Below are 22,067 nucleotides of genomic sequence, written 5' to 3'. Positions count from 1 at the left end.
ACTTCATGAAATAACAATGGAACCTGATTTGGGGATTTAGATACATAAGTTCTTTGATGACCCAAGTGACTAGCCCACTGACACTGGGAAAATGAAATCCTGAAACATAAACAGCTGTCAGTAGAAGAAATCAAATAGCTACATTAGGAATTAGCCTGACAAATCCAATTTTCACTCCCAAGGGGGTGCTGTGTGGCTGCTGGGCCCACATCCATGGGGTGCCCAATGGCTGTGATTTGGTCCCTGCATCCCTTCTTGGTCGAGAGGGTCGGGGCACTGACCACAGGCACAGGTGCTGCATGTTACCACACCTGGGTCTGGGATGCAGCCAAAGGATGCAGAAATGGGCACCCCACCTTCCCCAGGCTGCCTGATCCACCTGTTACCTACCTGGAGATCCAGAGAATGGATCCAGGGACACCTGTCTTGAAGGAGCCTGGCTGGAGGTGCTGGAGCTGATGGCTATGAAGAGAGGGCCTTTGTCCTCCAAGCCGCTCGTTGTCTCCACTGCACTGGTCCGGCCTGATAGTCCTGGCCGGTTGGGAGCCTCTGCGTCAGGCTACTGGCTCAGGGCAGTCCTTCGGGCTGAGGAGCCAGTCCAGCTTGCTGTAGTGCAGGCATCTTGGGGCATCCTCTGTTCCTAATCACCTGCAAGCATTCTTGGCCCACCTGTAGGCCTGCTTCATCTTCTTAACCTTTGAGTGCACTTGGTTGGCTGTGCACTGGGGGTGGCCCTGCCTCTGCAGCCCCAGCGACAGATGCTTGAAGGCTGCAGCATTTCAGGGCCGGCCCATGCTGTGCAATAGCACCTCTTCATCTGCCCAGAGGCCACGAAGATCTTTAATCTTGGCCTCTGCCCAGGAGGGGCCCCTCCTCCTCTGCTCCTGGCTTGCCTGCAGTGACACACCAGGCTGGGAGCAGGGGGCCTCCTGGGAGTCCCTGGAGTGTGGGGTACTTTCCGTCCAGCCAGTGGGCTATGTGGCTATGGGCTTAGGGCTGCTGGAGCATGTAACAGGCAGAGCTTGTGCTCCTGAGGCTCTGGGAGTGCTCTCAACTTCCTGCACAGGGTTTCCGGGGCCGTGCATCTTTAAGAGGCTGGCTCCGGAGACCATAGAGCCCCTCTGGGGTTTGGTAGAGCATCTCCACACTCCCTGCAGCTGCAGCCATGGAGGACCTGCTATTGCAACACAGTGGCCCCAGAAGCTACACATGCCCTATTTTGAAATTCAGTTTCAAAAGGGACTGTTCTTCCTATTTTCAGACGGGAAAAGCGATTTTGAAATGCGCACCCCTTTTCACCATAAACAATTTCAAAAGATGCCGTTATGCATGTGGCCGCTCTGCAGCGTCTTTCGAAATTGGGCCTCCTTTTAAAATTGATTTTGAAACCTGGGGCTGGTGTAAACGCGCCCATGGTGTTTTGGGTAAGATGGGATGTATTTTGTTGCTTTAAATTGCTGGTTGTGTGAGTTATGTAATTTTTGTTGTGTGAGAGTTGTTATAAATAGTTATTTCTGTGTGGATTGAAATTCCAACCAATTTTCAGGCCTCGTGAGCTGAGGAGGTAGTGGTAGTGTATTATTAAGTCATAGTAAAGAGGTTTATAAAAATAATATTCCTATGATCAAAAGCCGCTTAGCAATTCTATCATCTGCGTAGGAGTTAGAACACTGGGCAGCCACACACTGATTTGGAAGAGTTGCTATGTGCCACAACTTTAATACTTCTGCACAGTCTCATTTTTTGCTATTACTTCGGGGTTTTGTTCTGTGCTTGTAGCCACAGAGTTGTAGTCACTCAGGAAAAAAAGATAAGGGGTTATTAATTGGCTTTAGGAAACTGTAAATCCATTTAGTTTCACTGATTTGGAAACTGGGATTAGTACATATAAGAGAAATAACATTTTGCATGAAATCCATGTTGGCATTGCTGTATGTATTGAACAAGGATGCGCTATGGTGCCATTAGTTGTGTATTCCAGACTGCTGTACTACTCATTATTTTCCAGAGAGAAAAGTAAGAACATGTATCAGAGAGGTAGCCAGGTTAGTCTGTATCTTTGAGAACAAGAAGTCCTGTGGCACCTTATAGGCTAACATATTTTGGAGCATAAGCTTTTGTGGGCAAAGACCCACTTTGTCAGATGCATGAGTCAACATAGTTATTCTGGGCTTTCAAAGGGGATGAGGCTACTCAAGGTGGAAGAACAACAGAATATATAATTTCTACTGAGAAATCACAATATTTTGTTTCTCTCCTTGGTCCTTGATAGTCTATGTGAGAATTCAGAGGACTGTAGTCTAGGGGCATACCGTGTTAGAAAGAAGCTGTGCAGGCTGCATTCATGGGTGTGGTCATATGGACTAGATTTCACAAAGCCAATTTACAAAATAATTACATATGACTGATTCCACTAAGGACAAGATTCTAATCTCGTTATAGGTCTGTAAGTTGACAGTGATTTGAAAACTTATAGTTCCATTACGCTAATTGAATATCAATTGTCGTTAATTATTATGCAGCTAGCACACTAATGTGTGCTTAAAATAGCAAATGGTTATTGTTTTTGCTGTAGTTGTTGTCACTATTGGGTGCTGCATATGAACTAAGTACTTTAAGAACAAATATGAAGAGAAAGTCCATGCTCCAAAAGCTTAGGGAACATGCTGGCAATAAGTATACAATGCCCCTCTCTAGCAACCTGTTCAGGATAAGAGCCTGTTAGTACCACCTGGCCATAGTGAAGCCAGAAGTTCCCTCTGTTGGGTATACACTCTGCAATTGCTGAATCTTCACTAGCTCTGCCTCTCTGTAATTCTTCGCCACCTGCTTGCTACAGTCTCAGGCCCTTGGGAGAGCATAAGATGGGTAGCCGTGGCATGCTGATAAAGCAAACCATTGGGATGTTTTTCAGGGTGTGACATGTGAGCTGCGTCTACACGTGCACGCTACTTCGAAGTAGCGGCAGTAACTTCGAAATAGCGCCCGTCACGTCTACACGTGTTGGGCGCTATTTCGAAGTTGAAATCGACGTTAGGCGGCGAGACGTCGAAGTCGCTAACCCCATGAGGGGATGGGAATAGCGCCCTACTTCGACGTTCAACATCGAAGTAGGGACGTGTAGACGATCCGCGTCCCGCAACATCGAAATAGCGGGGTCCTCCATGGCGGCCATCAGCTGGGGGGTTGAGAGATACTCTCTCTCCAGCCCTTGCGGGGCTCTGTGGTCACCGTGGGCAGCAGCCCTTAGCCCAGGGCTTCTGGCTGCTGCTGCTGCAGCTGGGGGTCCGTGCTGCATATACAGGGTCTGCAACTAGTTGTTGGCTCTGTGTATCTTGCACTGTTTAATGAAAGTGTGTCTGGGAGGGGCCCTTTAAGGGAGCGACTTGCTGTTGAGTCCGCCCCGTGACCCTGTCTGCAGCTGTGCCTGGCTCCCTTATTTCGATGTGTGCTACTTTGGCGTGTAGACGTTCCCTCACTGTGCCTATTTCGATGTTGGGCTGAGCAACGTCGAAGTTGAACATCGACGTTGCCAGCCCTGGAGGACGTGTAGACGTTATTCATCGAAATAGGCTATTTCGATGTCGCAACATCGAAATAAGCTATTTCGAAGTTGGGTGCACGTGTAGACGTAGCCGTGGTGTCCAGATTGGTGGAAGCGGCATCCTCATTTCCCCACCTAGTAGAGTACAGCTTCTTTCCCTTTACAAATACCTTGCCAGTCACAGTAGAAATACACAAGCCTCTCAAATGTGTGGCAAGTGACTTCACATTCTGGGAAGCTGTGGGGGTGACCATTTCCCACCAAGCAAATCTTACTAACGAGCAGGAATGCAGAGAGGACTCTAAGAAAGAGCCTCTTGCCAGCCAAGCAGTATTACTATAAATCATGTATCTGCTTACACACTGAGCAGAATAGTTCCGTCCAACCTGGTGAGTCAGGAACGGATAAGCAGCCTGATCAACAAATGCTGGCAATCACTTAACTTAGTTTGCATCCACAAGATTGAGCTTTAGATGAATACATGGGACGTAGAGAGGCATTGACAAGATTTGCAAAAATGGATACTAAAGTTAGGCTCCTAAATGCAATATAAGTGGCCTGATTTTAAAGGATATTCAATAACCAATAGCTGTCACTGAAGCCAATGTGAGTCTCTGGATCATACTACTTACATAGGTGTCTAAATGAGGGAATAGGAGCCTAATTTAAGGCTAGTAACAGAGAGGGAGCCATGCTAGTCTATATACTATCAAAACAAAAAGCCCCCAACTCAAACCACTGCAACAAATTACTAAAGAATATAAGAAACTAGAGGACACCAAATGAGATTAATGGGTAGCAGGTTCAAAACTAATAAAATAAAGTTTTTCTTCACACAGCGCTCAATCAACCTGTGGAACTCCTTGCCAGAGGATGCTGTGAAGGCCAGGACTCTAACAGAGTTTAAAAACGAGCTCGATAAATGTTTGGAGGTTAGGTCCATAGATGGCTATTGACAAGGGGTAAGGTATGGTGCCTAGCCTTTTGTTGAAGGCAGGAGATGGATGGCAGGAGACAAATCACTTGATCATTGTCTTCGATTCACCTCCTCTGGGGCACCTGGCATTGGCTACTGTCGGCAGACAGGATACTGGGCTAGATGGACCTTTGGTCTGACTCAGTATGGCCGTTCTTATGTTCTTATGTTCTAAGTCCTACAACCTATCCTTAATCAGGATGCCACACTCCAGAAGGCCCTAGGTGACATGCCTGTTCTCTCCTAGAGTCTGTTCTGGTATGGCTATGGTCTGAAGAAGTGGGTCTGTCCCACGAAAGCTCACCTAATAAATTATTTTGCTAGTCTTTAAAGTGCTACTTGACTGCTTTTTGTTTTGATAGTTTAAGGCTGTTTTCTAAATCTAGTCCCATGTCCATGATCTCCATATTTCTAGTCAACTGTCCATGTTGTGCACACATACATACACATCACATGAGATGAATAGGTCAACATTTTAAAGAGTTCAATACCACAACAGGGGTGCCAAGTTTTAAACAATGCTCAGCTCCCATTTAGGTACCTACTACATAGGCAGATTTTAAGAAAACATCAAGCATTGTGGGATCTGAGCAATTTTGAAAATAACTTGTCATTTAGTGTCCCATTGGGAGCTCCCAGGTGTTTTGGAAAATCAGCTCTCAAATGCAGATGCCAATCACTTAAGCACTCCCTCTGAGCTCTTTTTTGAAGGTGAAGGTATAATATGGAAATGGTGAAGACTCGCAGAAATTGTTGCTTATACAGATAGAAAAACCTTACATGCAATGATTTTCCCAATGGCATTTCAACTAAACAGATTTTTTCATCCAAAATTCCACTTTAATTGAACAGAAACCCCCAAACTGAGAGTGTTTCAGTTTTCATTTTGCACTTTTCAACAGAAACGCAAAAATTGTCTACTTTTTTGTGGCGCTCCAGTCACATCTTTTAATACTGTACAGGGAATTTCATTAAAATAAGTTTAAGATAAAAAGAGACCTTCTGCCTATTCCCATACCCAGTCCTGCCAGCCTTCATTTTTTAATTTAAAGAATCAATATTATGTGCATCTTCACACAGGGAATGGTCCAAAGGAAGAGATCTTAAAATATACTAAATATAGTTATTTACTTTTCAACAAAAGTAAGTTTTAATCTCAAAAGAGCATAAACTCTCAAGTTTAAATCCAGTTCAAAATGTCTGCAAAGTTCATTGCTGGGGGATGGCTATTCAGGCTCATCTCTAGCTTTTAAATGTAATCTTTCATAGGATATTATTTTTTAAATCAAGAACGGGAATTATACAGCTGTTGAGATAAGAATAATTAAGTACAATGTATTTCCTTTTAAAGCTCCTCAAAGGATAACCTTTAATAAGATGAATTGAGCGTCTCCTTCAGGCCACCCACAAATGATGGGTAATATTTAGTAACAGCATTTTTTTCAGAGATAAACTTTTTTTTTTTCTGCAGAACAGAGGGTGGTCTTTAGGTCTTGCATTTGTCAAAGAAACAAGCACTTTTTTATCTGTAGTATATAATCTCTCATTGCTCAAAGAGCATTAGTGCAGCGGGGGAGGGTTGGAACTTGGGCGGTGGTTTTATGTTGGAGCACAGGACTTAGTTCTGGAGCAGGGCATGCAAAGTTATAGTGAAAATGAGTAAATTGTGTTACTCTTATTGTGATACGACTTGTGCAATAAGTGCTCACTGACGCAAAGTAAAAGTTAGCCTCAGGTGAACACCATGAAACAGGTCTGAAAAGATCAGCAAATGAGAATCCATTCTAGTTAACTCTCTCTTACTCTGAATTGTAAATGACCTTTTCTTTCTGTGGGCTTATTTATCTTCTCATTGACACAGGTTACACCTGAGTAACTTCATTGGCGTAACTCAGAGCAACTAATCCACGTTCCTAGGATCAGTGCTGCCAGCCACTGAGTACTCCCAAGAGATGCTGAGCATCCTTAAATGCAGTTGAGCTCAGTTTGAGTGGAGAATGCTAGCACCACAAGGGAGTGCTTACGGTCTTTACAGCTGGATGTTAGAGCGGAGTCAGTCCCAAAATACCAGTTGTACTGTACTCCATTGTGTCTTGGAAAGAATGAAAAGGAATCTGCTCTTGCACTGAATTTTTGCCAGAGAAGTGGCCCAAAGTCTGCCCTCATCTGAAATAACTCAGTGGACTTGAATAAACTTACTTCATCACATTTGGATAGGCACCATGGAACAGCACATCAAGCCATTCCAGTCCTCAAGTCCTGTGAAACCTGATTCGCTCTGAACATTTCACAAAGGAGATTGCTTTCCAGTAGCTCAATATGGAGACAAGATCAGGGTCAGCACAAAAGCATGACAGGTCCTCAACTCCCCTCTGTTGGGTGTTTCACCTGGAAAAGAGCAGTACCAGCTGCAGTTACAAAGCAAGTCCAGCTCTGAATTGCAAAATGCCTCCCTTCTTCCCTTTTGTGTCTGTTATAGATGGATCAACCACAGATGGCTGTTTCCTGGCACTTGATGCCAAAGATTTTAAGCCTGTGAAGTTCTGGGGCCAAATTCTGCTCTCACTTACTCATGTGGAACTCCCAGGCAGCAGAATTTGCTTCTCTGTTTAAATCCAGGGCCTTACCAGAGAATGCTCACTGATTTATTATTTCTTTGTTTCTGTTGGAAGCCAACATTTCTGACCTGCCTTCTCCCTGCTATTCATTGTACGGCTTTGAAATAAATACCACTTGCACAACTCGTGGTCCATTCGCAGCAAGGTCTGTTATTGTCACCACCCCTCTAATTACTGAAAATCCCCTTCTCAAGTGGTAGGAAAAACACAGTATGGTTTGACAGCAGCCCAGGTATTTTATAAGGTTGCACAGAATTTTTTTTTTTTTTTTTAAAACTCAGTGGATGCGTCTACACTAGCCGGCTACTTTGAAGTAGCCAGCACAACGCTGAAATAGCACGCATCACGTCTACACATGCCATGTGCTATTTTGACATTGAAATTGATGTTAGGCAGCGAGACGTCAAAATTGCTATTCCTATCCGAAGAAGGGAATAGTGCCCTACTTCGATGTTCACCGTCGAAGTAGGGAGTGTGTAGGCAATCCTCATCCTGCTACATCGAAATAGCGGGGTCCTCCATGGCGGCCATCCGCTGAGGGGTTGAGAGACACTCTGTCCAGCCAGGGCTTCTGGTTGCTGCTGCTTCTGCTGCTGTTGCTGCAGCTGGGGGTCCATGCTGTGTGCATGGGGGTCTGCAACCGGTTGTCAGCTCTGAGGACCTCGTGCTGTGCAGGCCGAGGGTGTCTGGGAGGGGCCCTTTAAGGGAGCAGCTTGCTGTTCCCCCCGAAGGGCTAGTCCAGCCTGTGACCCTGTCTGCAGGCTTTGCTGGCCCCTTATTTTGATGGGGAGCGCTTGTGTGTGTGGACGCTCTGCATTTCCTTCCAGGGTGGCTCCTTTCGATGTTCCCTGTCACTACTTCAATGTTGAACATCGACGGCACCAGCCTTGGAGGATGTGTAGACGCTACGCATTGAAGTAGCCTAGTTTGATGTTCTTACTTCGAAATAGGCTACTTCGATGTAGTGTGCTAGTGTAGACGTAGCCAGTGTGTCCAATTTCCAATCAAATGATCATTATGTTTTGTTCTGACCCAACATGTTTTATCAGTATGAGTTAAGGACTGAACACACCCATTCATTATGCCTCATCATGCCCTTGTGAGATGGGTGCTGTTGCAATATCAGTTTTACAGAGACATGATGATCCAGATTTTGAAAGGCATTTAGATATTTAAAGATGCCTACTGGGACTTCCAAAAGCACCAAAGCCAGGATGCCTAAGGTATTTATCTGCATAACACCAATTGATTTCTGTGGGTAGGCACCTAAATACTTCGTGGATCTGAGCCTTAGCTCCCATGGAATTAAGCCAGAAAAAACACCTGTGTGCTTTTGAGAATGCCACAAGGAGCTTTCTTGCTTTTTTCAAGTACTTAAATACATTTACGGACTTAAACCCAAGTGACCAATCGATGATACCTTAACAGGACCCTGAGTTTAGAGGGATGCTCAACACTTTCTGCAATTTAGGTTAGGCATCTAAACACAGACACTCAAAATTACTATTAGTGCCTTATATCCAACTTTTACCACTAGTTAACATGGCCTGAGAAAGAGAGAGAAGACATGTGAGCCATACAACAATATTTTCCCAGATCAGTGGAATTGATGACTTGATAAAAATTACCTACTGAAGTAGGAAAAATGATGAGATTGGCAATGTTGGGACCCTCTTGAAATGCTTTTAAAATTTGGCAAGAGTGGAGTGTTCAGAAAGTTTTGTCTAATGTGATTCTTAAACCCAAGGTTTCTTCCAAAAGAGATTCAGTTTGCAGATATTGAATGTTCTAGTTAGTTAGCTAGTTGCCAAAAGGGAAACCCATTCTACATATGCATTAGGGATACAAGGTATTTTACAGAAGCAAAATAGGCATAAAAAGGTGCTAGTCAGGTTTATGTTTTATACATTCCTTAATTCCAAGCAATATCTCAATAAAAATAATTATTTTCTCTCACTACTTGTTCCTTTGGTAACATCTTCTGTCTTTCTGATTTTCACTCTGCTCCATTTCTGCTTTATTTTATTCTAGTTATCATTATTTGTTTATTGTATATTTTTAATTTTTTCTCCCCAACAGGATCCAAAACCAATGATGTTCAAGACTTAACTTTGCACTTATACGCTGGGTCTACATGTGCAAGTAATTTCAAAATATCAGGCCTTCTTTCAAAAGAATGTGAGGAGCGTCTGCACATACAATGCATTCTTTCTAAAGGAAATCAGAGGAATGCGGTGCAGAATCCAAAATCCCTACCCCGGTCCTGCATTAGGAAGAGTGTCCCCTTTAGAAATTTTCTTTCAAAAGAAGACGTGTAGAAGCTCAACAGACTGCTTTTCCGAAAGAAGACTCCTCCATGGTGCCCGTCAGCTGGAGTGCGGAGACGCCTTGGCCTGCGGCAGAGGGTCTTTATGATCTCTGCGTTTGGCCAACCCTTCAAGCTGTATGGACCCAAAAACCCCATGGCAAGAAGCTGAGATTGTGCTAGCACCACAGCCACGAGCTCAGAACAGCATGCCCTTTCACCCACCCCAAAACCTAAAAAGAAATTATGGCAGGCAGCTGCCCGCCACAGAAGCCCCAGGACCCCCCATCAGAGCCCTCACAGGACCCTCAGGAGCTGGCATCAGAGAGAAAAAAGAAAGGGGCTCCCTCCTGGATAGATCCAGAATTTAGAGACCTCCTGGGACTTTGGAAGGAGGAAGTGTTGCGGGAGATGGGGTGAAGCACCGCAATGCCATGGCCTTTGCCTGCCTCACTCATGGACTCAGCACCTGGGTCACCCTGAGCACACGCTGGGCCAAGTCTGGAGTAAGGTGAAGGAGGTCTGTCATGGCTATGCCTGGCCCTGGGATGAGGCTGGCAGCTCAGGGGCAGGTCCTGCCATCTGCTCCTGCTACTGGGAGCTCTGGTCCATCCTGGGGCCCTGGAATAGCTCCCCACCACCCATTGTCCTGGACACAGCTGGTGACAAGCTGCAGCCAGAAGCACATGAAGAGGCAGGAGCAAGAAGCCAGGAGCCAGACCCCGCTGTGGAGTGGCCACATGACGAGAGGGACCACATGATCTATGTGCCCTCCTGGTTGTCCAGCCAGGTGACAGGAAGCCAGGCATCACCAGACTTCAGCAAGGGACCCCTTGTAAGGTGCCAGCAAGGTGTGCACCCCAGCTTGTGGGAGACGGGGGCAACACAACTGCGAGTGAGGCATGCACATGCCCAGTGGTCCCAGCCCTGATACATCCCAGCCAGCCGTGACCCCCGGCACCACATGATGGCCATTGGCGACATCCAGCACCCGCACCATGGACAGCACCATGAGACACACATGCAACAAGAGGTAGGTGTGGCTGGACCGCACCCAGGGACTGTTCCACATAGACAAGAAACCTCTATGCACCAGCGATACCTCATGGCTGTCATGCCTTTGGACAGGGAGTGTTGCCTCCAGGGGGGTGTATGTGGCCTCCAAGGAGGGGTTGACCCCAAAGGCATGGCCCCAAGGACCATGATGAGGGACTGAAATGCCATCCTTCTCTCCACACAGCTGTGCCATCTGAGGGCCAAGACAGTCCTGTGCCCCCCGTGGTCCTGGAAAGCCCCCTGAGGTGGCAAAGATGGCCCAGGCACCCTGCCAACAGCACCATTTTGGACCCATGGCCGGAGACATCGGCAGAGGTCAGAGGATGACACTACCAGCCACTGCCAGGCCATGGAGTGATGCTTTCAGCTGGAGGAGGCCAATATGGCTTGGTGGAGGGTAGCCTGGGACAGGCTAAAGTCCAACCTGGAGGATATTAGCAACATCCTGCGGGAGCACATTGACAAAGTGGCCCAGTTTCTAGCTCCCTCTGCCTCCCGCCAGCCCTCTGCTGAGCCCCTTGCCAAGCCCCTCCCCACAGAAGCCCGCTCATAGCCCTACCTGCCCATGTTTCCCACCCCACCTCAGCCTTGCCGTGAACCCTGTACCCAGGGAGGGAGGGGATCCCTGGGCAGACAGGGCTCTCGGCCTTCCACCCCTGCCCCTGAGTGATTCCCCCCCACCCCTCCCACCTGTGTCAGGTCCCTCCTGTCCACCCATCCAGTTCAGGTCCCTCCCATCCCTCTTCCTGGTTCAGGTCCCTCACATCTCCCCACCCAGTTCAGATCCCTCCCAGCCCCCCAAAGTACATAGGTAGTCCCTCTCCCCATTGTACATACTTCTCAAGTTAAATGTTTAAGATTTGTAAAATAATAGTTTAAAGTAAAAGTTTTATTTTTCAAGGATCCCCAGGTCCTATGTTCTTGGTGGTAGGATTGTGGAGGTTGATGTGTGGGTGTGGGGGTGGTGGGCATGGTGAAGGATGGATATGTGGGGGTAGCTGTGGGTGGGGGTCAGTGGGGCCCATGAGCAAAGCTCTCATGGAGAGGCCTCTCTGATGTGGTTCTGCTTGGCTTACAGCAGCTCAGCAGACTTCAGATCATGCAGGGCAAGGGTGTTGGGGAGAGGTCCTTTAAGGTAGCGGCTGGTGAGCTTGGCAACCAGGGGCAGTGGCTGGCTGGTCATAGTTGGGACCGGACTCAGCTACCCACCCCTGCACAAAGGCATGTCCCTTTCCCTCCATGATGTTGTGGATGGCACAGCAGGCACCCACAACCTGTGGGACATTCTGCACCCTGACTTCCAGGTGCGAGAGGCAGCACCACCCCCACCCCTTCAGGTGCCCAAGGCTCACTCCATGAAGCTGCAGGCCTGGTTGAGGTGGGTGTTAAATGCCTCCTGGGTAGGGTTGAGGAGACCAGAGTATGGCCACATTAGCCATGGCTGCAAGGGTAGGCAGTGTCCACCGCCATGCAGAGTGTCACAGTGATGTCCTCGGCTGGGATCTCCCAATGCGGGATGAAGTCCCAGCCTCCATTTGCTGGCAGAGGCCCAAATTCTGGAGCACATGTGTATCATAGGTAGATGTCCATGAATGGGCCTTTGGGATCCCCCAGGGCTTGCGGGGCTACCAAGTGGTAGCTCTTGTGGTTGATATAGTGGCCAGCACTGTGTGCTGGGGCCTGGATGGGAAAGTACATTTTGTCCAGGGCACCAAAGCAGTTTGGGAAGGTGAATGAAGTGAATTCCCCACGCAGATGACTGTGGAGCAGCATCGCAGTGATTGTGCGGATGACCTGCATGGGATATAGGATGTGCAGTCTCCTGAGGGAGTGTCAAGGAGTTCCCAGCCCTCACGTCCCCATCCCCTGCACCCCTTGCCCTACTCCCAGACCCTTGCCCCCTCCTGGTCCCTGAAACCCCTGCCCCCTCATGGCCCCCTGCCACCAAGAAGCCCCTTGACCCAGCGCCCCCTCCCCACTCTCTGTGGCAGGTGTGACCTGGGCCTTGTTTACTGCCATGAGGACAGCCCCAACAGTGGCCTTGCCCACCCCAGACTGGTACCCCACAGAGTGATATCTGTCTGGGGTGGATAACTTCCATATAGCAATGGTGACCCACTTCTTGAGGGAGAGAGAGAGTGGGCTGCATGTAGGTGTCCTGGTGCCTGAGTGTGGGGAGTGAACCAGTGACAGAGCTCCTAGAAGGTCTGCCTGCTCGTGAGGAAGTTCCACGGCCATCTGACATTACCCCGCTGTGCCATCACCAGCCGCTCCCACCAATCCAAGCTGCTGGGGTGGCTCCAGAAATGCCAGGCCACCCAGGGCCCCAGTGGAATCCAGGCTGGGGGGACTCCATGGTCCCCTGGGGGGGGGCAGCTCAGCCACCCCAAGGAGGTGGGGGGCGGCCACAACGACTGTGCACAGCATCTGGAGCACAGTGTCCAAGACATTGGCATCCAACACCTGGAGCAGATGCTGGGACTCCATTTAGCTGCACACTGGGTTCTGCTTGGCTTACAGCAGCTCGGCAGGCCTCATATCGTGTGGGGCAGGGGTCCTGAGAAGGGGCCCTTTAAGGAAGCAGCTGTCTGCAGGCCCCTGAAGGGCTTTTCCACCTTGCGACCCTGTCAGCAGCATGTCCTGCTCCGGTCTTTCGAAGGAGTGCCTAGAGCTGTGTGGATGCTCCCTTTCGAAAGAGTGGATCAAGAGTTCAGTCATTTTTTTGTGTGTAGCCATGTGCTTTTGAAAGGGCTGGGATTGGGTAAAGAACCGTTTCTGCCAGGCCTGGAGTGCAAACTAAAGAGTCTTTAACAACATAGGGAGTACAGAGGAGAGCAATCCAGGATTAACAGGTATGGCTGCATGATTGCACTGTTGCATGAATGCCAAATTGTTCATGACTGGCATGAGAAGTGACTAAGGTCCTGACCCTGCACGCACATGTTCTTCCATTTATGCATGAGTACTTCCATTCAAGTAAGTGGGACTGCTAATAAATGTCATGCTAAGCACATGCGTTCATGTTCACAGGATCAGAGCTTAAAAGGTAGTTGATTATCTCATTAGACATGACAGACTTAGGTCTCCTCTGTCCCAACCATTTTCCTTTTACACCCTGTATCCTTTTGCCTTGTGCGCTTGAGAGCAAAAGAAATAGTGCCTGAGCCAGACTAGTGCTCAGTAAACACGGCAGTGGCTAGGACTTAAACTTCATTTGCAGCCAATAATTTTCCATTCAAACATTAGCTTGCATGCAAACATCTTATACATTGCACAAGGACTAGTAGGATCAACTCCTCGATGTAGCCGGACCCTGAATATTCAAAGGAGACTACAGGAGAGCCCGACTCAGCAAGACGTCCTCTTACACTGGCAAAATTAGCAGTAAGGACAATGAAGCTAATGGAGCAAACACCATTGTAGAACCGACTCACAAGGAGGATGAGACCCAGAGAGTGGTAGAAAAAGGGAATATCTTAATAAGGATAGTATTTATGATGATGGAACTTATTGTAATAGAATGCAGGAAATGGAGCCTTTCAGCAGCAAGCATGCTTGGTTTAGGTGACAAGTATCAGAGAGGTAGCTGAGTTAGTCTCTATCTTCAAAAACAACGAGAAGTCCTGTGGCACCTTATAGACTAACAGCTATTTTGGAGCATGAGCTTTTGTGGGCAAAGACCCGCTTCATCAGATGCATGAGTGGGTTCAACCCCCACCATCCCTACATCTGACGAAGCGGGTCTTTGCCCATGAAAGCTCATGCTCCAAAATAGCTGTTAGTCTATCAGGTGCCACAGGACTTCTTGTTGTTTTTGTTTAGGTGGAATATTAAAGTGGTTGGACTGTATGACAATAATTGAATAGGGAAAGAAAATGCAAGCTGGGTTGTAAATGATGTGGCAAAACCAAAATAACAAACAAACTTTAGAGCCTGAGACTTGTGATGACATATGAATTGCAGAATACAGATGCTTACATTCCTTCACTGATGCATTGAGGCCAAATACTGAAGGGTGTAGAACCCTCCCCGACCGCTCATTCCTAATGCTGTTGAGGCTCCCTCACTAGGCAGTCCCAGGAATAAAGCCTTGGTGAAAAGTGCTCTGCATCTGGCATTAACGGTTTGATTCCACTCTCCATCATACTGATTTCCCAGAAGAGTAATTCTGTGTATCTGGGGGGAGTTGCTTCCATGTAAAATTGGAGCAACCAAGAGCCCAGCATCTGTAGCACTGGATCTATGATGCATTTCACAAGGCCTTTCTTCATTCTTTTTGAATGCGCAAATGACAGATCACATGGTATGGCCATTCCTCACTCCCTCTCTCTCTTCATGCTACAGTATTGTCACGACTCACTGGGAAAGAGTTTTGCAGTTTCGCAAAATGCAGCAATGCCGGAGTTGCTCATTATCAAATGATGGGGTTATTAAAAACTGTCTTGCTAGAAAAATAGACACAGATTTTCAGTGCTGCTTTCTGTTTGTGAGGGTGCGGTTCTGTACTCAGGGATCTTTTTCAATAAATTACAGATGCATTTTTGCATCTGTAATTAATTGTGGGAAAGTATTAGTACTTGAACATTTAACTGTCTGTGCCCACAGATCACGTTCACATCACCAACTGTGATGCCATACGGGTGCAGAAGCTGTGGGCACAAAACTGCAAAATCACAGACCGCATTGAGGTCTGACTGGAAATCTGGCTTATAATGAGTACTGAATGTTGCCAGGTGGTATTGTAACATAGGCTTCTTCCACATAGTTTGGAATACAGGGGTGTCAATAGCAGGGAACACCCAAAAGAGCATCACACCCTGTTTGGAGAGGATTACATTACCGGAAACTAGGATCCTTTTAGTTAGCACTGGCAGAGTCCACATGAGGGAGCTACAGCTGGGCACACTGCTGTGTAGCCTAGACAAGTCCGTGGTCTCCTTTGTGTGTGAGCAAATTATATCTCAGGGGAGACTTACTGCCTCGATGTTAATTTTTCAGCTTATGCAAGGTTGTGTGTAGTAGAAAGAGCATTGAAAGAGAATGAAAGTTGTGGGAGAGACAGGAGTATTGAGTGCTCTGCCATGGGTATTTATAGGGACCGATTCCTGAGGCAGAGCTGTTCCCTGAAAACTGAACAGATTTTTGGAAGAAAGGCTCTGCATGAAGTTTGATCATCATATTTCAGCAATAGCAAATGTATGAAAATAAAGTAAGTTACACTGAGAATATAGCCAGACTCTGCCTTTTTGAGTTCTCTGTCACTGAATATTGGAAGAAGAAGAAAAAGAAGAAGAAGAAGAAGCTAGCAAGAACACTGCAGGTGCTAACTGAGGAAGGGAAGCGGTATGGACTGATTAAAAACATTGATAAAACAAAGACAATGGCATTTGGAGATAAGGAAATAGGAAGGAAAGTCAGTGTAGATGGGCTCGAACTAGGGAATGTAGAGAAATTCACATATCTGGCGAGCAACATAATGTATGGTCTAGACTGTAAGAAGGAAATGACAACTAGACTAGCAAAAGTAAAAGCAAGTTTGAAGGTGATGGATAAGATCTGGAAAAGCAAAGTGATTAGCTTAGGAATGAAGCAGGGCATCTTGAAAACGTGTATTCAGCAGCATGTTGTACATATGTGAAACAGGTGATAATGAAAGATTCAAAGAGAAGGATATTGGCGTTTGAAAGGAGTTGTTATAGAAAGATTCTGAGAATAGGATGGATGCAGAAGGTCACTAACAAGGCATTATATAGGAAGATACAGCTGAAAGAGAATCTACTGCAGAAGCTTATACTATGGAAGCTACAGCTATTCAGGCATATCTGCAGAATGAAAGATGAGCAACTCCACCGTGCACAGGAAAAGATGGCAGGAAATAGTGAGGGAGGCATCGGACACCAACGGGAGCTGAGCCCATGGTTGCTGTTGCTGATGGTGATGGTGTTGAATATTGGAGTACCTTTACAGGTTGAACCTCTCCTCCAGCACATGAGGGTGCTGGAGGAGAGGTTGAACGGTGCCTGATGACAGAATTTGCTGGACCCTGAGCAGTCAGTATTGTCTAGCACATTACCAACACTTCCACTGCTTACTGGGCTCTTAGAAGTCATTTAGGGGTACACCATAGCTAAATAACAGCAGAGAATGCTGAGATCAAAGACTAGTGGCTATAAACAGGCTTTATGGGATGACGGAGAATTTAGCCACACCCATGATAAGTGGTCATCCAGCTAATTAAAATCAATCTGGATTACAGATGTTGCTGAATGAGAGCGTTCCATATTAGAGAAGTTCAACATGTACAGAAATGAATCCTCCACTAAATTTCTGGGGAAGTGCTGGTGAACCAACAAATGAGTCAGAGACAGAGGAAGTAAGAAATGTGGTTCAAGTGCTAAGAAAATGGAGTGAGATTTATGGACTACTCTGTGTTGCAATAACACTGGTGAGTTCCTTACTGCTGGGTGACAAATGTAAAAATCAAACGGCTCTTGGAGAACACTGTCTTTTGTGCAGGGGCACTACTGACCTCTGATGCACAGAATTATAGTTGCTCATGTTTATTTTTCCTTCACACTCCAGTGACTGGCCTACAAAGACACAATTCTTCTTGTCTGATGCTAATGGTGATGCTCCTGTGAATAAAGAGGTAAATGGAGCAGAGGGCCTGGAATTCTATTCATTGTTCTGCAGGTTGAGCTGGTGGTTGTGGGAGCTGTGTAGTGGCAACCACAATTGCATTACATCTGTGTGCATGTGTTTTCTGAGCCCTCTGCAGCACACTCCTCCTCTCTGTAAGGGGGCTGAATATGGGTAATGAAGAGAGGATGGTTATGAGAGAATCCATAGCCTAGGTAGACAGCACCTTCTCCTTCTTGCTGCTCCCATATTAGCTCTTCTTTTGCAGAGGTATTTCATTATCTTCCGCTACAGCAAAGATAGACAATGTCTGGCCCAACCCCACACCAAGGCAGATACTTAATCCAGGAAGAGAACAGCCGTTCCAGGCTCTGAAGATAACTGTAGGGCTAACAGCTCTGCGGTGGATGAGTATTTATTTGTATCATTAGGGCAGAAGGTGGTTTGCTCTTCACCTAGGTTCAAGCATTCTGCAGAGGGCTTCTCTGGAGGTACCTTTATTCATATAGATATGAACACAGTGTAGGGTGCCATCCATTGGTGCCTCAGGTAGAGTCTCCAGCCTCTTGGAACAGCTATTTCTTGAAGGGAAGGAGTAGCACACCGAACTAGTGGTGTTATGTTATATGCAAAGGACAGCATTGTGTGTGATAATAAGCTTTTTAAACCTTAGTCCCATCTGAATGCCTTTAGCTTAGCTTATGAAAGTACAAACTTCATCTCGCTGGTCACGATGTTACCCAGCCCCTGCCAAAACCTCGCCAGCACAATTTAACTTGACGAGTGCCATTTTTTATGAGACCAACCCTCTTATTATAAAGTTGCTGAGGTTAAAAAGAAAAACAAATAAAAACCCTGCAGCTCTTGAAAAGCCACTGGTGTGTTTTATGTCTTCTCCTCCCAGCAATTTTGGCTATGTGTAAAGAACAAGAATGCCTTGTGACCGTGAGAGAGCAGCTAAAGAAACGTTGGTCACACAGTCAAACTTAGTGACTTGGTTGCACTGAGAAGATCCCCATAAAGGCAGTTTGTGGAAGAACTGGACAGAAACACATTTTTTTCAGTGTCAGCCAGAGGCTAATGAGGGTCCTTTAATAGTATGATTGTACTGTCTGAATTTCTGGATTTCAAAGCCAGTCTCACTGTTTTATTTCTGAAGTATTGTAGCTGAAGAGGCTGCAATAATATTGAAGAGTAATTTTGCCAGACTCTGAGATGGTATTCATAATAATACGAAACATTTTCTCCTTGGCTGGTTAAGAAAGGAACAAAGAGTTAAACAAATATGTGGTTCCCCTGAAGACCACTCATCTTTCTTTCTAAAGGCTATGGATATAGATGCTTCATGAGCTGGGTTTTCAACAGTTGATGCTTGCAGCCAGCTTCACATGTGAGCAGCAGGAGATGCCTCTCCAGGGGGACAGTTTTTCATAACTTAATTAGAGTGGCGCCATTCACACAGCTATAGTTTCAGGTTGGCTCAACATTTTTCCAGTCTAACTCTGGACTTTCACCAACCTACAGTAACACTGAAACTGGTTCTGGTCTGAAAATTTGCTAACCACCAACTCAGCCTAAGGAAGCAAATTTCGTTGCCTTTGTTGCTAAATTACCATCACCTCCTCCTCACAAAAAAAAAAAAAAAGGCCATTAATGAAAGAATGCAAATGACAAACAAAAATGCAGTTTGTAAATCTCACTGATGTTTGTGCAACTGAAACACTTAGAAGTTATCTATCTACACTGGAGAATTACACTTAAAGGCTGCATCTACACGTGCACGCTACTTCGAAGTAGCGGCAGTAACTTCGAAATAGCGCCCGTCACGTCTACACGTGTTGGGCGCTATTTCGAAGTTGAAATCGACGTTAGGCAGCGAGACGTCGAAGTCGCTAACCCCATGAGCGGATGGGAATAGCGCCCTACTTCGACGTTCAACATCGAAGTAGGGACGTGTAGACGATCCGCGTCCCGCAACATCGAAATAGCGGGGTCCTCCATGGCGGCCATCAGCTGTGGGGTTGAGAGATACTCTCTCTCCAGCCCTTGCGGGGCTCTGTGGTCACCGTGGGCAGCAGCCCTTAGCCCAGGGCTTCTGGCTGCTGCTGCTGCAGCTGGGGGTCCGTGCTGCATATACAGGGTCTGCAACTAGTTGTTGCCTCTGTGTATCTTGCACTGTTTAATGAAAGTGTGTCTGGGAGGGGCCCTTTAAGGGAGCGACTTGCTGTTGAGTCCGCCCCGTGACCCTGGCTGCGTCTACACGTGCACGCTACTTCGAAGTAGCGGCAGTAACTTCGAAATAGCGCCCGTCACGTCTACACGTGTTGGGCGCTATTTCGAAGTTGAAATCGACGTTAGGCGGCGAGACGTCGAAGTCGCTAACCCCATGAGCGGATGGGAATAGCGCCCTACTTCGACGTTCAACATCGAAGTAGGGACGTGTAGACGATCCGCGTCCCGCAACATCGAAATAGCGGGGTCCTCCATGGCGGCCATCAGCTGGGGGGTTGAGAGATACTCTCTCTCCAGCCCTTGCGGGGCTCTGTGGTCACCGTGGGCAGCAGCCCTTAGCCCAGGGCTTCTGGCTGCTGCTGCTGCAGCTGGGGGTCCGTGCTGCATATACAGGGTCTGCAACTAGTTGTTGCCTCTGTGTATCTTGCACTGTTTAATGAAAGTGTGTCTGGGAGGGGCCCTTTAAGGGAGCGACTTGCTGTTGAGTCCGCCCCGTGACCCTGGCTGCGTCTACACGTGCACGCTACTTCGAAGTAGCGGCAGTAACTTCGAAATAGCGCCCGTCACGTCTACACGTGTTGGGCGCTATTTCGAAGTTGAAATCGACGTTAGGCGGCGAGACGTCGAAGTCGCTAACCCCATGAGCGGATGGGAATAGCGCCCTACTTCGACGTTCAACATCGAAGTAGGGACGTGTAGACGATCCGCGTCCCGCAACATCGAAATAGCGGGGTCCTCCATGGCGGCCATCAGCTGGGGGGTTGAGAGATACTCTCTCTCCAGCCCTTGCGGGGCTCTGTGGTCACCGTGGGCAGCAGCCCTTAGCCCAGGGCTTCTGGCTGCTGCTGCTGCAGCTGGGGGTCCGTGCTGCATATACAGGGTCTGCAACTAGTTGTTGCCTCTGTGTATCTTGCACTGTTTAATGAAAGTGTGTCTGGGAGGGGCCCTTTAAGGGAGCGACTTGCTGTTGAGTCCGCCCCGTGACCCTGTCTGCAGCTGTGCCTGGCTCCCTTATTTCGATGTGTGCTACTTTGGCGTGTAGACGTTCCCTCGCTGTGCCTATTTCGATGTTGGGCTGAGCAACGTCGAAGTTGAACATCGACGTTGCCAGCCCTGGAGGACGTGTAGACGTTATTCATCGAAATAGGCTATTTCGATGTCGCAACATCGAAATAAGCTATTTCGAAGTTGGGTGCACGTGTAGACGTAGCCAAAGTGTGCTTTTTATACCATTTTAGTTCAACCAGAATAAACTGATGTATGGGTAATTTTTTGTGGTTTTAAACTGGTTTCCTTTCAGTTTAGCCTCTATCAGTCAGGAATGCATTAAAATTAAACTCCCATGTATCAATAGATAATGTATTTAAAGAGGGTGCTCATTCATTGTAAGTGCTTGACTGATACTACACAATCAGATTTAGACCCATGAATTACTGCAACCTGTTCGTGGTACCGTTCCAGTGAGGACTGAATGTTTAGAAGTAGCTATTCTAAATCAAATAAATGCTCTTCAGTAGCTTCTGAATGACTAACTAAGGAGAGTATGTAATACATAATAGGTTTAGTCGTACACAGATGCATTTTTTTTCATAGATTCAAAATTTAAGGCCAGAAGGTACAGATAAATAATTTAGTCTAACTTCCTGAACATTACAGGCCACCAAATTTCACCTGGGGGGAGGCAATGGGGAGGCAAAAGGGAGCAATTTCACTAGGACCCGTCCTGTTTCAAAGCACCATGTGCTGTTGCTGCTACTGTGACAGTGGCAGCAGCCGGAGCTCTGGGCCCCTTCGCAATGCCATGGCAACTCTGCTCTGCAGCTTCACGCATCTCTGAAGCAGGGGCGGAGGTGGGCATAGCCGTGATCTGAGCAGTGCTAAGGCCTGACTGCCCTAGGCCCTGTCCCTTGTGTCCTTTGCACCCCCACCTCCCTCCTTGCCACAGGGCCTATAGTGGCTGTCAGCCCCTGCCCATCCCTGTACAGAACTCAATAACCTGTGTCTGACTGAAGCAAAACTGGTGTTTGGATAAAGCGTATCTTCTTTCAAAATGGAATCGAGTCTCAGTATGAAGACATGAAGAGATGGAGACTCCACCATTTCCGTTGCTGGTTTATTCCAATTGTTAACCATCATCACTCATGGGAAATTTGTGCCCAAACTGGATTTTCTAGTTGCATCTGGCAGCTGTTGGTTCTTGTTAAGCCTTCCTCCCCTGGCTTAAATACCCCTTTTGTATTCACTCTGTTCTCCCCATGAAGGCACATAGTGATCTTTTCGATAAAATTAAGCACTTTATGTCTCTCAAGCTGTGTCTACACTAGGCTGCTACTTTGAAGTAGCAGGCACAACATCGAAGTAGCACACGTCACGTCTACACATGCTGTGCACTACTTTGAAGTTGAAATCGACAGGAGGCGCAGAGATGTCAAAACCACTATCCCAGTGAGAAAATGGGAATAGCACACTACTTTGATGGCTAACATCAAAAAAGGACGTGTGTAGATCCTCCACGTCCTGCTACTTTGAAATAGCAGGGTCCACCATGGCAGCAATCAGCTGGGACACGGAGACATGTTGCCCAGCCCCCTCAGGGCTCTATGGTCTGTGCGTGCAGCAGCCCTTAAAGCTGCATGGACCAGGAAGCCCCTTGGCAGGAAGCTGAAAACGTGAAGGCAGCAATCCCAACACGTGCTG

This window comes from Carettochelys insculpta, chromosome 2 (genome assembly GCF_033958435.1).
Source record: "Carettochelys insculpta isolate YL-2023 chromosome 2, ASM3395843v1, whole genome shotgun sequence".
In the NCBI taxonomy this organism is placed as follows: Eukaryota; Metazoa; Chordata; order Testudines; family Carettochelyidae; genus Carettochelys; species Carettochelys insculpta.
The sequence above is the reverse complement of the archived record's forward strand: the minus strand, read 5'-3'. Positions refer to the sequence as shown.